The 14,481-nt window shown below is 38.8% G+C and overlaps 1 protein-coding gene and 1 long non-coding RNA gene across 5 annotated transcripts in view; one reads left to right on the forward strand and one right to left on the reverse strand.

Moving 5' to 3' along the window:
• Positions 1 to 14,481, forward strand: part of LOC138761942 (uncharacterized) — a 64,336-nt gene that overhangs the window by 32,366 nt on the left and 17,489 nt on the right. The window lies entirely within an intron of this gene.
• Positions 1 to 14,481, reverse strand: part of tnfaip6 (tumor necrosis factor, alpha-induced protein 6) — a 92,100-nt gene that overhangs the window by 28,790 nt on the left and 48,829 nt on the right. The window lies entirely within an intron of this gene.

Consider the following 14,481-nt stretch of genomic DNA (forward strand, 5'->3'; position numbering starts at 1 on the left):
TACACCTTTGGAATGTAGGAGGAAACCGGAGCATCTGGAGGAAAGCCACGCAGACACAGGGAGATCGTACAAACTCCTTGCAGACAGTGCTGGATTTGAACCCAGGTTGCTGGTACTGAACTAGTATTGTACTATTAAACCAACCATGCCATCATTTGTCAATAATGATTATTTAGAATTCTTCAGTGTCAAACTTTTGATACTTGATCACCACCTTTTATATTTTTGAATTTATACTTTCCCTTCGTTTTTTATTCATTGTTCTGGTTTCTTGTTCTTTAAATCAATTATTCTAATTCCTGGTAGCTGTATGGCTGGTTCTATCATGACCACCAGAACTTTGCTTATAATGGAGGATTGTTTGATACAACTAGATAAGAACTTATTGTGGGTTTTATTCATTTTGGAGAAAATTGTCAGAATAAATGAAAGAAACAGAGTACCATCTGATTAATTCCTCTACTGAAATTTCAATTTTCATCTAATATAAACTTACTTATTGTCTCAGCAAATGAATGTAATATAGCATTTTTCCCCTGAGTACTGATTGTGACATTTACAGCTGAAACATTCTGTGGTAATGATGTTTACAGAAACATTACTGAAAATATTTACTTTAAGTTAAATACTTCAACCTGGTTCCAGAAAATCTGGAAGGTTTTTTTTTTGGTGTAAAAATAATCTTTTAACTCCTCATCATCTAACCCAGTGGTTCTCAATCTTTTTCTTTCCACTCACATACCACTTTAAGTAATCCCTATGCCATTGGTGCTCTGTAATTGATAAGTGATTGCTTCAGATGGTATGAGAGTGGGAAGGGGAGGTTGACAATCACTGCTCTAGACCAAATTCTTACTGAAATATTTTGCTTGAGAAAAATTGTCATAGGCTTATTTCCTTTGGAGGTATGAAACCGTGCACATAACGAATCATTGAGGCATGATTAAAACAGTGGTTTTCAAACTTGTTCTTTCCACCCACATACCATCTTAAGCAATCCCTTACTAATCACAGAGCAGCTATGGTATAGGGAATACTTAAAGTTGAATGTGAGTGGAAAGAAAAAGTTTGAGCACCACTGTTCTAATATATGGTCATGTCACTTTTGGATTGTACGCAGCCTTGTTGTTTAATTCAAGAACACCAGAAGAGTAGCAGCACGATTAGTGTAGTGGTTAGCGCAATGCTGTTACAGCACCAGTGATCAGGACCAGGGTACGAATCCTATACTGTCTTTAAGGCGTTTGTACGTTCTCCCCGTGTTTGTGTGGGTTTCCTCCGGGTGCTCTGGTTTCCTCCCACCATTCAAAGGTGTACTGGGGGTTGTCGGCCAATTAGATGTAATTGGGCTTGTGAGGCAAAAGGGCTTGTTATCTAAATTTGCCTAAATTTAAAAACAGGAGCAAGAGAAAGCCACCTGGCCCATCAAGCATGGCCACTGTTTGCTCCAAGAATCAACACTTTGTGTGTGCTAGTTCCACTAGCCTCAATTTTCCTGAATGTTCAATAATTTAACTAGCCCATTTTTAGATAACTCCTGTCATCTAGATTCCAAAACCATCAATCAGAGAGAATGACAGAGATTTGCCACCATCTTCTATGAGAAGATATTCTTATGCCCCTCAATTCAAAAGAACATCCCATTATTGAGTTGCAATGTTCCCTTGTTCATGATCAACCCATTCATAGGTATATAAATAGCTTCCAAAATTTCTCTTGCAAAGAGCCAATGCCTGGATTGCGGGACAAATGGCCGTCAGCTGTGCTATGAGGTTCTAGAAAACAGTGAGGAGCGTAGGTGGGCACAGCTAATCTAGTTAAATTGTTCACTAGGCAATGATGAACTAAACACCAAGGGATGTAAGCTATCGGGTTAAATATTTAAAAAAAGAGATTTGTAAAGAGATGTACAGAACTGGATCCTCAATGATGTACAAGCTGAAATATAAACCGCTTGGACTGTGAAAATGCGGCAGAAGATAAACAACGGTTAAGCTGATAGTGAATTGCAAAGAGTTCTGAAACAAATAACCTAATGTTTATCTGAATTTGGGTTCTCAGAAGGTGATCTGAGAGAACTCTAAAAACTCTTCATGAGGATTGAACATAATGTTCGAGGCCAGCATACTGAATGCCTTCCTTTATTCTTTGTTCTCTTGTATTTTTACACAAAGACTCATTCAGACATTGTTGGCAATGATCCCAAGCAGCCAATGGAGTGTACTCCAAAACATGGAGAAATAAAGTTAATTTACCAAACCTTCAGAAATATTTATATTTACTTTCTCATGGGCAGTACAAAGGTTTGGCAATATTTTATGTAGTAAGTTGATGCCAGTTATTCTGTCTTTTACATGGACTTTGTGTTTAGCCCAACCTTGTTCAGATTCAGAATCAGAATCAGTATATGTCATGAAATTCATTGTTCTATGGCAGCATGACAATGCAAACATTTATATAACCCACATTACAAAATAAATAAAAATAGTGCAAGAAAAAGTCAAAGTCAGGCAGTATCTATGGTTCATTGTTCATTTAGGAATCTGATGGAAGAGGGGAAGAAGTTGTCCTGGTGCCAATGAGTGCTTGTCTTCAGGCTCCTGTACCTTTTCTTGATGGTAGCAGAGTGAAGAGGCACAGCCAGGGTGGTGGGGGTTCTTGAGGATAGAGGCTGCTTTCTTGTAGACACCATCTCGATGGAGATAAGACAGTGCTCATGATGTTGCAAGTCAAATTAACAAAACAACCCTCTGAAGCCTTTTCTTGTCCTGAGCATTGGCATCTCCATACCAGACAGTGATGCATCCAGCCAGAATGCTCCTGTGGCTCTTAGCCAGACAGAGTGCTGTCAGGTCCACTGTAGAAGTTCGAGAGTCCTTGGTGACATACCAAATCTCCGCAAACTCCTCACAAAGAATAGCCACTGGCAAGCCTTCTTTGTGATTGCATTGACATGGAGGCTCCAGGACAGATCCGCGAAGATGCTGGCACCCAGTTCTCGACCCCCCCAATGAGGACCAGCTCATCTTCTCCTGATTTCCTCCTGAACAGCACAGTCACCTCTTTGGGTACAGGTTTGTGTGACACCACTCAACTAGCTGATCTATCTCTCTCCTGTAGGCTTCCTCATAGCTATCTATGATTCTGCTGACAGCAGTGGGGTCATCAGCAAATTTGTAGATTACATTGGAATTGTGCCTGACCACACAGTCATGGATATAGAATGAGTAGAGCAGTGGGCTAAGCACGCATCCTTCAGATGTGCCTGTGTTGGAATGGTTCTTTGGAGACTTTTTAATTATTATTTGAAACAGATTTGTGGGATGTAATTTGGTAACAACAGTCATCTTTATCTACCATAAATCAAGCATCTCCCAAGCCTATGAGTACATTAATAACAAATTTGCAGGGCTACCAGGACTAAGCAATAAATAGGGTTAACTGGATTGCTCTTAATTGGAGTTGCTAAATTGAATAGACTGTAATAATTGTTTTTTTTTCCAGTTGAAAAAAAGTCAAGCATTGCCAGTATGGATTTATTGAAGATAGATTATTTATCATTTTATTAGTGACATTTGTGAATAACTGGCTTGGAGCTGCAAACCCCAGTCAAGTAGGTCTCCTTAATGGCTCTCTTTCTGGTCTTCCACCACTCCCCACCACCATCATTATATCTACATGTTCATGACCTCATGTATGTCATCTCCCCATTGATAACCAACCTCACCCCCAAATGGTGCCAAACTCTGGCATAAACTTTCTCCTATATTCACGTACAAACCATCCAATCCAAGACTCCCATGTGAGTTCGCATGAGCTTTCACAAATCTCTCCACCAATAATTATTGCTACCAAGCCACCACTACCTGACATTCAGTGTTGATCATACCTCCCCAACAAATCTTAACTTCTTCACTGCAGATACCCACAGCATTGACTCCCTGCCACATTCACACATACTGAGGGATATTCATTTCAGATTTTCCAATTATGCAAAGTATTTTTTTTTTAATTTAGTCATATAGCATGGTAACAAGCCCTTCTGGCCCTTGAGCCTGTGCTGCCCAAAGACACCCAATTAACCAACAACCCCCATACTTTTTGAAAAAAATGGGGGGAAACTGGAGCACCTGGAGGAACCCAAACAGACATGGGGAGAACATGAAAATTGCTTACAGACAGCACCAGATTCAAATCATGGTCACTGCTGCTGTAACGGCATTGCTAAGTGTGGCTCCCTATTTGCCTGATACCTATCAACGTATACCTTTAAGTAAGCATTGTAAGCCCACCTCACCGACAAAAGGCAAAGGAAGAAAAACCCAACACCCAACCCCAACCAACCAATTTTCCCCTGCAGCCGCTGCAACCGTGTCTGCCTGTCCCGCATCGGATTTGTCAGCCACAAACGAGCCTGCAGCTGACGTGGACTTTTACCCCCTCCATAAATCTTCATCCGCGAAGCCAAGCCAAAGTATAAGTATAAAGTAAGGTATTGTGAGCATTGGTAGTAATCATGGCAAATTTCACCCCCCCCCCCCCCCCATGCAAACCCAATGTTATTTGTTGTGCCCAATTATCACTGTTCTTGAGGTTAACCATTTCAGAAAAAAATGGAATTATTGTCTTATTAATTTATAATTGATTCGTTATGTGCACGGTTTCATACCTCCAAAGGAAATAAGCCAATGACAATTTTTCTCAAGCAAAATATTTCAATAACAATTTGGTCTAGAGCAATGATTGTCAACCTTCCCTTCCCACTCACATACCATCTTAATTGTCTTATTCATTTTTGATGAAGGGCTTGGCCACGAAATGTTGGATATATATATCTTTGCTATATAAAGTATACTGTTTGACCTGCTGAGTTTCTCCAACATTGCTATTTTATTTTTGTATACTTTTGTGTTTTACTCCACTTATTGCCTTTTCAGGTTGATTGTTTTACCTTAAACAATTTTAGGTAATACTGGACTAAATTTTTTTTCCAAAAAGTTTGCTTCCTGAAAAAGAATTGGGGATTATGATAGACAACTTCAAGCTGAACACTAAGATGATTTCAGATTTGTATTTTCTTCCAAAGCAAATCATGGATAACGCCCAGTAGCACTAACTCCTACTGTGATGAAATGCTTCAAGAGGCTGATCATGGCCAGAATTAACACGTACCTAAGTAAACATCTGAACCCACTGCAATTTTCCTATCGTCTCAATCGCTCCACAGCAGATGCAATGTCACTGGCTCTCCACTCAGCTCTGGATTGCCTCGAAAACAGCAATTCACAATACGGCTGCTCTTCATCGACTATAGCTTGGCCTTCAATACCATTATTTCCTCAGTGCTGATCAAAAAGCTACAAACTCTAGGCCTCTGTATTCCACTCTGCAACTGGATCCTTGACTTACTAATCAGAAGACCACAGTCAGTATGAATTGGAAACAAAGTCTCCTTCTCACTGATCATCAACACAGAGGCACCCCAAGGATGTGTGCTTAGCCCATTGCTTTACTCATTATACACCCATGACTGTGTGGCCAGGCTATTTACAAGTTTGCCGATGACTCCACAATTGTCGGAAGAATCATAAACGGCAATGAGGAAGCATACAGGAGGGATCAGCTCGTTGAATGATGTAATGACAAAATCCTTGCGGTCAACGTTAACAAAACCAAAGATATGATTGTGGATTTCAGAAGGAAGTCAGGGGAACACGACCCAGTCCTCATCAAGGGCTCAGTAGTGGAGATGGTCAAGAACTTCTAATTTCTGCATGTCAACATCTCCAAGGATCTGTCCTGGAGCTGAGGTGTCCAAGGAGATTCGGTATGTCACTGAAAACTCTTGAAAACTGCTACATGTGTACTGTGAAGAGGATTCTGGCTGGTTCCATCATTGCCTGGTACAGAGGCACCAACTGTCAGAACAAGAATAACCTCCAGCAGGTTGTTAACTTGGCCTGCAACATCACAGGCACCAGACTTCACTCCCTTGAGGACATCAACATGAGGCAGTCTTAAAAAAGCAGCGTCTATCCTCGAAGACCCCCACCACCCAGGCCATGCCCTCTTCACTTTGCTACCATTGGGAAAAGGTACAGGAACTTAAAGGCGAGCACTCAACTTCACAACTTCTTCCCCACTGCCATCAGATTCCTGAATAATCATTGAACCAAAGACACTGCCTTACTTTTAGTGCATGATTTTTTTTAATTCATAGTAATATTGTAATGTTTATAATATGAATGTTTGCTGCTGCAAAACACTGAATTTCACAACTTGTTCATGACAATGAATTATGATTCTGAACAAATTGAGATATTCTCCTTAGAACAAAGAATGTAATTTGATAGAGATATTTAAAAAATTAAACAATTATTTTGGCAATGTAAATAACAACATTAAAAAATAACCCATAGAAATAACATAAGATGAAGTTGCTAGTGACTACAGTAGTTTAATGCTGCTGCCTGAATACGCCTGAGATTGTCTGATTTCAGAAGCTCAGCAGGTGCAGGCCTTGTCAGTACTTGGAGGGGAGACCACGTAGGAACACCAGGCGCTGTAGGTTTCTGTGAGGGGCACTGGAAAAAGTTGTGACTCTTTGTCTGCATTACAGTAGACAAAAGTTAAAGAATTTCATGTATGTTACATTCTAAATGTAGTATTACGTGACAATAATGGAACCTTTCCCTTTACTGATTGGGTTGGTTTTCTTTAAAATTCTATCCTGTGCAGAACATTTGATATTATAAGAAAGGATTCAGATTTAAGATTTGTGAAAAAAGAGGCCACATAAGATTAATTTGAACTGCAGGTTTTATAATTGAAAATGCACTGCCTGAAAAAAAAATGATTTAGAGGAATATAATGTATATGAGAGCAAGTGAGTAGGATTAATTAAACAGTGGTACTGAGGAGATAGCATAGTTGTCGTGGCCCAAACAGTCTTTAATGCTGTATATTTCATTATAAGATCAATTGAATAATTTTTTTGGCACATTTGAAAGCATAGGGGATAAATTTTCATCAAAAAGTTACGTTTCTTTTATCATCTTATTTAGCATTCTGAAAACTACCATTTTTATTCTTAAATGAAAATTCAAAGTTAATGCTTTTGGGTCTTAGAAGATACACACAAGAGGACATTCAAAATGAAAAAAAAAATTGATGTGTTTATCAAAATTCATAACCTAACTCACAATAAAAATATTGGGAAGAAAATAAAACAAACAAATTCTAGTTAACATTGATAGTTCCTTCAGTATAATTCAATAATGTTGGAAATAAAGTTGTGAATAGTCAGTCATTATTTTAAGCCAGATCATTCTGGAACAGAGTTCTCACAGATTTATGGGCATCCATCATTGATGTGCCTCAATGACTATGTGCCAGTGCCTTCAAGAGGTTGGAATATGGAGTGAATCAACTCCTATCTTAAGAAGGACCTAATCCTACTTCAGTTTACCTATTATCACAATAGGTCAAAGGCAGATGTCATCTTGCTGGCCCTCTTCTCTGTATGGGATCATCTTGACCACAGGAACACCTACATCAGGCTATTGCTCATTGACTACAATTGGCCTTCATCATTATTATACCAGCAAACTCACGACTAAGCTAAATGATCTGGGACTCTGTCCATCTCTCTGCAACTGGATCCTCAACTTCCTCATCGACATACCCCAATCAGTGTGGATCGGCATCTCACCTTCTCCTCTGTGATCATCAATATAGTGGCACCTCAAAACTGTGTGCTTAATCTACTATTCTATTCCTTGTACACCCATGACTGCATGGCCAAATTCAGCTCCAACTCAATCTACAAATTTGATGATGACACCACATTGTTGGCCAAATAATTGGAAATAATGAGTCAGAATACAGGATGGAGATTGTAGTTCTGCCACCAATCAACCAGAATTTCAATCTTGCTCTCAATGTCACCAAGACTCAGAAGCTGATCGTTGATCTTAGGAAAGAGAAGTCAAGGGGCCACACACCTATCTGCATTGATGGAAAGGAGGTGGACAGAGTCAGAATCTTCTAGTTCCCAGGAGTCCATATTTCAGATGGCCTTCCATATGGCTGGCACAGAAGCAGAGGACTTTTGGCATGTCATCAGATACTCTATCAATCTTCCACTGATGCCTTTTGGGAAGTATACTGACTATAGTAGCTGCAACACAGCTTAGCTTGGCAATTCAAGGTCCCAGGAATGCAGAAGGATGTCAAAGGTAATAAACAAAGCCAAGTCCATCTCAAGCTCTGATGTCCTGTCCATTGTAGACATCTATGTAAGGTGCTACCTCAAGAAGGCAGCCAACATCATATAGTACCCGTACCACCCTCACCACAATCTCTTCTCACTGCTATCTTTGGGCAGAAGCCTGAAAACAACCATCTTTAGGTTCAAGAATAGTTTATTTTAAAAAAAACAGCTATCAGGCTCTTGAACTTCCCCTTGGCACACTAACAAAGAAAAGGGCTGTTTGCTTAATTGTGTCACTTATTTTTTCACTGGGATTGCTGTGAATATTTATTTATTGTCTCTTTTAATGTAATTCAATTAGTTTACTGTTAGAATTTTTCTTTACAAGTGCCTGTTCAGCTTCAGGATGTAAAAATTTGCTGCATGGGTATGTATGACAATAAATTCATCGTCATCATCATCATTAGTTACACCAACCTAAGATTTTAAAAATTTCTCCAATTTTTTTCAGTCTTAAGTTTCCCAAAATTGTACTTGATGACCAACAGCTAACAATGTTGGAGGTTTTCATCAGAACAGATTAGGTACACACTAGTGAAATATTCTCAACCATGTTTAGCACTAAAAGGAGATGAAAACGTCTAACAATCAATCATATATTAGCAGTATTTAAGGCACGAAAGATAGCCAACAGACATCGAAAACCACATGGAACAGATTTGAGTTGCATTTCCTATATTTAGGAAAAAGCAGTGAGCTATGGATTTTGGATTCTGTCATAGAAATTTTAAGAACCCTGTATTACAATGTTTTCTGAGAGATTTATTAGCAATGTGTGATGAATTAAATGTGTCATGAAAATAGGACTTCAATTTTTATATCCTCACCTGATTTATTTGATACAAACTTAAGGCATAAACCCTGAACATTTGTAATATTAGAGAGGTTAAGGGCAAGAACGTTTCTATTAAGGAAATGTCAGAAACAAACTTGTCAATTATGGTGTGTGGCTTAATTTTTATTTCCTGAATTTCCTGTACATCAGTAATGGACTGCTACCTAAAATACTCATATTTTCCCTGCAAGTATCCTGCCGATTGGATTCTCCAGAAAATAAGGGAATCGATTTCTGCAATAAAAAATGATGGCTATTGTGTTATACCTTTTAGCTAAAAAAAACCTTTGTTTAAAACTATTTGTTACTATTTTTGTGTCAGGAGAACAATTTTGTTGTGTACTCACTGAGCCAGACAACCAATGTATCAGGACATTTAGTCTTAAATGTGAGTTCAAGGCAAAGACATATGCAGATGACATAGAAATGGACTGTGTGGTTGATGAGAGAGAAAACCTTAAAATGCAGGAATATAGATGGCTTTGTCAGTTGATTTAAAGAGTGCCAAATTCTCTTCCAGAGAATTATGAGGCTACACATTTGGAAGATTCATTAAAGCAAACAAATGCATAAACAAATGACCAAAGCATGGGGCTGAATTTGTCAAATGTGTTCAAGAAGGATTCTTGACACAATATGTGGACTGGTTGACAAGAGGAGAGGCCATACTGGATCTAGTTCTGGATAATGAACCTGGTCAAGTACTAGACCTTTCAGTGGGGGAGCATTTTGGTGAGAGTGACCATAACTCCCTGACCTTCAGCAAAGTTACTGAAAAGGATAAAGACAGGCAAAATGGGAAAGTGCTTAAATGGGGAAGGGCTAATTATGAAGGGATGAGGTAGGAACTAGTGAGAGTAAATTGGAAACAGGTGTTCAAGTGTGAAAGCACAGGTATTTTGTGGAGGAGGTTTAGGGAACACGTGTGCTGAATTCAGGATAGGTTTGTCCTACTGAGTGAAAGAAAAGATAGTAGGAAACAGGAACCATGGTTGACAAAGCAGATGAGGAAGCTCATCAAGAGGAAGAAGAAAGCATACATTAGATGAAGCAGGAAATAGGAAGTATATGGTAGCCAGGAAGGGGCTTAAAAAAGGACTTGGGAGAGCTTGAAGGAGGCATGAGAAGGCCTTGGCCTGTAGAATTAAGGAGAACCCCAAGGTGTTCAATGCTTATATGAAGAACAGAAGGATGATGAGAATGAAGATGGGGCCGCTAAAGGATAAAGGAGACAACATGTGTCTAAAGGCGGAGAGGCTGGGGAAGTTCTAAATGAATACTCTGCTTCAGTATTCACAAGAGAAAAGGACCTTGATCAGGGCGAAGTCAAAACAGAACAGGCCAGTGTGCTAGATAATGTGGAGATTAAATAAGAGGAAGTGTTGGATCTTATTAAATATATCACGATTAATAGGTCCCCAGGGCTGGACGCGATATACCCTAGGTTGCTGTGGGAAATGAGAGAAGAGATAGCTGGGGAAATAGTTATGATCTTTGAAACATTTTTGGCACATCAGAGGTCCTGGAGAATGGCAAATGTAGTCCCTTTGTTTAAAAAAGGTAATAGGGTGAATCCTGGGAACTATAGACCAGTGAACCTTAGCTCAGTGGTCTGCAAACTATTGGAGAGGATTCTTAATGATAGGATCCATGAGCATTTGAAGAACTACAGTCTACTCAAGGGTAGTCAGCATGACTTTGTGAAGGGAAGGTTGTGTCTCAAGAGCCAAAATGAGTATTTTTGAGGAGGTAACAAATTAGGAGGCTCATGGTTAATGGTTGGTTACTTAAGAGTGTGGATGAACAGAGGTCCCTTGGGGGGTTCAAATCCATACATCCCTCAAGGTTACTGCACAGATTGATAGGATAGTTAAGAAGGCCAATGGGATGTTGGGCTTCATCAATAGGAGGATTGAGTTCAGGATGAAAGAGATAATGTCCAAATTCTACAATCTCTGGTAAGACCACACTTAGAGGATTGTGTTCATTTCTGGTCACCTCATTATAGGAAGGATGTGGAAGCTATAGAGAGGGTGTAGAGGATATTTACTAGGATGTTGCCTGGTTTGGAAAACAAGTCTTTTGAGGCAAAATTAGCAGAGCTGGGACTTTTCACTTTGGAGCATAAAAGGATGAGAGAGACTTGATAGAGGTCTACAAGATTATGAGAGGCATAGATAGGGTGGACAGCCAGCATCTGTTTCCCAGGGCAGGAATAGCAAACACCAGAGGACATACGTACAAAGTTAAGGAAGGAAAGTTTAGGGGAGACATCAAATCAATGAACCGGTGTGGACTCGAAAGGCCAACATGGCCTGTTTCCGCTCCGTAAATGGTTATATGGTTAAAGGTAAGTTTTAAAAAAAAACAGTGAGTTGGGTGCCTGGAAAGCCTTGCCAGGGATGGTGGTGAAGGCTGAAACATTAGGGGCATTTAAGAGACTCTTTGACAGGCACATGGATGAAAGAAAAATAGAGGGATATGGGGTAACGTTGGTTTAGTACTTTTTAAAAAGGGATATATGGGATGGCACAACATCGAGGGCCGAAGGGCCTGTACTGTGGGTTAGTGTTCTATGCTAAATGGGAGGATAGTGATATATTGATAAGCTTAGTAAATTGATAGAATATTTAATTATAGATACATAAATGTGATGGTTAAAAAGTATTTGGAGACATAGAATAAAATATTGAACACCAGTTAAACACACAACTACAGTCCTCATGCAATTGTAGCCATTGCATTATTGGAAAGATATGATTGGGCTGGAAAGTATATAGTGAAGAGTTTCTGTTAAAAATTGCTTAATTTAATGAATTTTCTCAAGCTTTCTTTTTATTATTTTCCTTTTTCACATTGCTAATATCTTGATATTTTGTTTCTAACAAATGCAATCCAAATAATCATATATCCTTAGCCTGTATTTCCCATCTGGCTCTCTGACCCCACTTTAGAAGTTAGGCACATTATAAAATTGACACTCAATTGACTGAAACTAATCTGAAGGATTCTTGACTCAGAACCCTGATAATGCAATTAATCAATGGTTCCACTGGCTGGCTGGCTGTGTGACATTCCTTGGGGTAGGGAGGAGAATGTGAGATGCCAAGGATCACATGGGGTCCCTGATGGCTTTGATACTCAGGAAATAATTTGGTTAGAGACCTCACATCATACAAAAATAAATTTTAAAAATTCAGGTGCCAGATGACCCAGCAATAAAGCTGCTAGCTATTCAGTCAGCCCTAATACATTTTAAAGTGTGGAAAGTGACATAATGGAGTTATGGGGCCGAAGGGCACATACTATGAGACTTTCATTGAGGAAGATTAGAAATGACTGTCATAAATTCATGTGATAAGTTTTGGCAAGTCACACAGGTACATAGCTCTTGACAAGGTTAACAGCAGTGTCTCTCAAGTCTCATGGATATTTTTCAACTACATTTCATTATTTACACATTGTGTTTTTGCAAGATAGATTTGCAAGGAATATTATATACTGTAACATGAAAAACAAGTACCCTTCTCATCTGCGATGCATAAATAGTTGAAGGATCAATTATGTGAGAAAGTTCCAGTAATTTGCCATGCCTTGTATTAGGAGCTTCTGTTTTAGTAAAATGGGATTATCACTCTATGGGATAAAATAAACAGGTGGAACTGAATGGTCACAGTTAACATATTCACACAACCACAGCACACGTCACAGCCCAGCGATAATTTGATGCACTGGAAGAACTGAGGGAAGATTGTCACAGTCTGTTCTAGAATTCGATACAGTTGCAAAGACACTGTGATTTTGCAAAGAGACAATCCTTCTGACTGCTGAAGAGAAAACAGCTTTCTGAAGCAGCTCTTGTTGTCAGCCATTATTGTGGAATTCAGCGCAAAGCATGCTCTGTGAATGACTGGGTGTTTTCGGTGGATTGACCTGTGCCAGGATGGTATTTTTTGGGAAGCAAAGTGATGGATGCCACTTGGAGAGACTGCTTTATTTTAAGTGTGATTGGCAGTGAAGTTACTTGAAGAGACCAATGACAGGGTCTTGGAAGCTTCATGGAGGCCACCCAGTTCAACTCTTCCCTACAAAAGGATCAAGACTATTATGACCACATCTCACGTGGATGGACGTTTCTTCAAAACCAGATTCTTTATTCCCACCACTCCCTCCCCCCTCCCAAGTATGCATTTGGGAATGAAAATAGACCAACATATTTATGATCTCCTGTCAAAGTAAAGATCAACAATATTTGGATTGTTTGGACATACATTTATGTGTGCAAGTGAATAGCTTTGACATAATATTACTTGCTGTATATCCAGAATATTGCTGAAAGATGTGTCATTTCAAAACAATTATATTTAACTGCAAATTACTTTTATGTACTTGCAATGATATGGATCAAGAATGGGGTAGTCAGTTAATAATGATATTTAAAACCTCAAACTTTTAAATAAACACTACAAATTTAAACAATATTTTATCCTTTCAACAAAATGTTACACAAAGATTGGATCATCAATACAAAATTAAAATACAAAGTGCATCATAGAAGCAGAATTCTAAATTTTTTTAAATAAATAATTTCAAATATTTATCAAAGTAAATTGTAATCAACATAAGAAAACCACGGCATTTTGGGGCCAAAGAGTTTACTACAAAATATAATAGTATGCGATTAAAAAATCCAACCACACATAAGCAATAAAGTTGATGGTTTCAGTATATTATAAATACAGGATGATATAAAAAACACTTTTTTTTCAGTCCACTGATTTACAAAGGTTAAGCAGGAGAAAGCTACCATGTAGATAAGCACCGATTGTCACTAACTTTAGGAATTCCAGGATGTACACAAGTCTAGAACTTGTGATGTAACAACAGTAACTACTTACAGTTACAGGACTGTGCAACACAGAAAGAAGCTCCATGTCCATGCCAACCATTTTGCACATATACTCGAACAAACATCTGGCTCTTGGAATTATAGAATTTTCAGCATGGAACAGATTATTTGGCTTAACTGGTTTATGTTGGTGATAATTTTCACTTAGTCTCCATCAAACCTACTACTTCTAACTATGGAGTGAAACACGAAAGTCTGCAGGCACCGCAAACACTCAGTGAATGCTGGAGGAGCTCCGCTGGTCTCGCAGCATCCATTGGAGGTAAAGATATATTACTGACATTTTGGGCCTGAGCCTTTCTTCAAGGTATCAGGAAAAAGCAGGCTGACGTCTGAATAAAAACTGGGGAGAGGAAGAGGGAAGAATGGGAGGGGAAGGAGTCCAGATCAAAAAACAAAAGGTATTAATTGGATATGAATTAAATTTTAAAATTTATATTTTAAATTTAATAGGTAAGAGGAATG

This window comes from Narcine bancroftii, chromosome 4 (assembly GCF_036971445.1).
Source record: "Narcine bancroftii isolate sNarBan1 chromosome 4, sNarBan1.hap1, whole genome shotgun sequence".
Classification (NCBI taxonomy): domain Eukaryota; kingdom Metazoa; phylum Chordata; class Chondrichthyes; order Torpediniformes; family Narcinidae; genus Narcine; species Narcine bancroftii.